Here is a 3,912-nt window from a genome sequence, read left to right on the forward strand (position 1 = left end):
GAAAATCTGGAAGCGTTTTAGGAAGTGCAACCGAGCAGGCGATTCCCGACGGCAGTATCTATGAACAACCAGAACAAAAATACCCCCTCGCGTTGGGCAAGACAGCACCCCTGAAGGTTTACCCTTGACACATGGGGGCAAGTTCCCCACGGAACATTCCTCAGAGCCTGTTTCTGTTCAAACAAAGCTATGTCCCCACCCGCGATCCGTGCACCCCAAGGGATTTCCCAGCTATGCAAGTAGACATTTCCTGAGTAGACATTTTTCTCCGTCTCGGGGTCATCTCACAGGATGGAGGGTCAGCCTGGCAGCAGTGGGGGAGGGAAGGAAGGTAGTCACGTGACTCAGAAGTGACTTTAAAAACCCCTGTGAAGCAAAGAACCACGTCATTCCCTGGCCACGTGCGGCCTCTCTTAGAATATTAAACGCTCCCATTCAAAAGCCACAGCCCTTAAGAGCTTCACCCCATCCAAGAAACAGCCAGTCTATCCCCCAGAGTTCCTACCGTGGGGGAAAGACTGGGGGCAGGGATCATGAAAGCCACGAGAATGCACTAAAAACAAGTGAGGGTATGTTCATGCGATGGTAGATACCAACCCAGGCACGGGGCAGCTGCTGGGTTCTCTGCATACCCTATCCCAACGCGTGGATACCCTACCCCTGACAGGTGGGTCTCAGTGCCCTTCTTTTATGTTTGGAAAAGCTGATTTTAGGGAGGGCGAATGGCATGGTCTGGGCTTTCCAGAGAAGAAAGAAAATGTAGAGGGAGAGGATGGCTCGAGCCCAGCCATCTGACTCTGCCATTCCAGGGGACGTCCGTACACTTCTCACAAGAGGAACACTGCTAACGTTCTCATGATAACGCAGATGATGCTCACAGATGGCGGGTCCCCCACAGCATGGATTTTTGAGCCATGAGCATTCTTATCCCCGTGTTCCTCAAAAGAAAAGTCTGGTCTATGGCAGGAGTTGGAGGCTGGGGACTGGCCCGGGAAAGCCATTAGGATTTCCGTCGGAATGCCCAAGTGCAGAGCATTGAATTTCAAGAGCAGACACATCTCAGTGATGCCTTTTCCACATATCGCCTTCCAAAAGCTGCCGGCTTCCAGAATGCAGCAGGGGCATTTCGGCACACAGGAGTCGCTGCCCCCGTAAATGGTACCACGGGGCCCTGTAAAAACCATGTTTTCGTGCTAATGGATGTCTCTTGTAGATCAAAGACCACCGTAGGAAAGAGTTCATGACCAAGGACGTTGTCTTAGCTTAGGCATCTGTAACAAAACACCACAGGGTGGAGAGGGTCTTAGACCACAAGGCGTTTATTTCTCATAGTTCTGCCGGCTGGAAGTCCAAGGTCAACACTCCAGCACATCTGGTTTCTAGAGCGCACCCTCTTCCTGGCTTATGCATGGCTGTCTTCCCTCTGTGACCTCACACGGTGGAGAGAGATAGGGACCTCCATCACTTCCTTCACTTAGAAGAGCACAAATCCCATCGTGGTGGGGCATCCTTATGACCTCATCTAAACCTAATCACGTCCCAAAGGTGACCCCACTTCATGGACAGAGATAGGGACCTCCATTGCTTCCTCCACTTAGAAGAGCATGAATCCCATCATGGCCGGGCATCCTTATGACCACATCTAAACCCAATCACGTCCCAAAGGTGACCCCACTTCATGGAGAGAGATGGGGACCTCCATCTCTTTCACCACTTACAAGAGGACGAATCCCATCATGGGGGCGGCATCTTCATGACCTCATCTAAACCCAATCACGTCCCAAAGACCTCACTTCCTCATACCATCCCATGGAGAGGTAGGGCTTCTACATACGACTTTGGAGGGGACACAATCCAGTCCATCACATACATATTGTCAAAATTCTGGTTCAAGGTGAGAATTGCCACTTCATGTAGGAACATGGAAAAGCAACAGCTGATATATGGCAAGATGCCCAGGCATCCATCAGGCCACATGGCGTTGGACTCCAATGGACTCCTGCCAATATTGAGGTCAATACCACCCCTGTGCTCCAAGCACATTAGAGGTAGGTACAAGCGCTCCTAGCTGGTTGGCCGACTCTTCATCCTCTTCCCTTCCAGACCTGCACCACAGTGCAACAGTGAGCCAACAGGTGAGGTTAAGTCAACCGACATGCGTCTCTAAACCTTCTGTGTTCAAGGAACTTTGTTGGCGCTTGTGGAGATTTCACGAGTAAAACATGGTTCCTGCCCATGGAGTTAACCACCCAGGAAGCCTGCAATGCTGCCAAGGCCAAAGGCAAAACAGAAGGATTAAAGACACCAAAGTATGGATTTTTTAAAATTACAGAATCACAGAGAATCTGTCATGCTGTATTCATGCATTTGTTGTATAAGTGGTGGACTGACTCAATCAACATGTTTCTTAGCAGAATTGAACGTCATCGGGTCGTTCATTCTGTTCACGCGTTCCGTGGAGCGCCCAGCGTATGCTGATCTCCTCACCAGCTTCCAGGTTTCAGAATGTTACCGTTTAATTAGACGCGGGTAGGTAATTCACCAGAACTAAGCAAAGGGCCAGGTGGATGGGCAGGAATGTTGGGAAATGCCATGAGGAAGTTGGGGAGGAGATGATCAAGGGAGGGGCTGCAAAGAACAGACTCGAGTCAGTACCTCAAGAAGAGAACATGCAGGGACATGGGTCAGAGAAGAAGACGGTGGGCTCTCCACCAAGTCCTCAAAACCAAGGGTGCTAGCAGATGCAGCGTTCTTGGGACCGTCGGGGAAGACCTTAGCATGGCAGGAACCACCCATGAGCAACTTCAGAACTTGTTCTGAGGATGACGGCAGCCCTCCCTGTTTGGGTGACCCACTGGAGATCTAGTGAAGAAGGAATTGGTGGAGGAAGAGGCTGGCACAAGTATCAGAAGGCTAGACATGAGTACCCCCACCAAGGCAGCTAGAGAGCTGGGCGTAGGGGCCCACCCATTCTTCTGCGTCAGGATCCGCTGGACTTGGCCACCCGTTGACTGTGAGGTTCCACAGAAGAGACACATGGCTGGGGGGATGATGCGAGTTTCCAGTTGAGCTGAGTAGAGGGATAGCAATGCCATGAATAGTTTTATAAGAAGATGTTCTGGGGACAACACTTTTATAAATCCAATCAGTGGGTTTGGGGCACTGCCAGAAAGAGAATCCCTAAAGCTAGTCCCTGAACAATATGTCAACACATATTGTTGAAGACGAACACTATAGAACAAGGGAACCAAGCCATTTAGGAAACACTGCCTACTGCCTACCTACCCCGTGGGCACTACCCTGGCAAGGGGCAGAGAGGTATCCCGGGACACTGTGCTTCTTAGGAGAAACTGAGGCAGCCCAGACTCCATGCATCAGGAGCTATTCAGCCCCAGGCTCGTCTGTAGCCACCTCCTCATAGTCCCTGGCACAGTGCTGGGCACGCAACCGGCTCTACCAGGACTTCTGGAATGTTCCTTCCCTGGCTGTTGGCACTTGGACACTCATTTTTTTTCTCTTCACAGTGGCTCTATCCTTTTGCCCCAGGGGGGTAGGAGGTCCTCCGCTGGTGACTGCACTCACCTGAGCCGTTCCTACTTTCCTCCTGTCTGATTCCTTCTGGAAGGCAGATGGCCCTCTCTTTCCTCCCCTTCTGGGTTATAGACGCTGGTGCTTTTGCCTCTGCAGCTTTTGCCCTCTCCCCATGTCGTTCCCACGTCCCCCAGCTAGCACCCCGAGGCTCCCCACACTTCCCCGCCCTGGAGGTACCCCCGCAGGCTTGTCGGGCGGTAGGAGCGCAGTCCCACCTTTTTGGCAGGAAGACTCTGGCGGCTGGAGAGAGGCGGGCGTCCAGGAGCAACAGGAGAGGCGGTAGGGCGTGGCCGCGAGTCTCACGTTGCAGCCCGGCCTGCA

The sequence above is a fragment of the Ursus arctos genome, chromosome Y (genome assembly GCF_023065955.2).
Source record: "Ursus arctos isolate Adak ecotype North America chromosome Y, UrsArc2.0, whole genome shotgun sequence".
Lineage (NCBI taxonomy): Eukaryota > Metazoa > Chordata > Mammalia > Carnivora > Ursidae > Ursus > Ursus arctos.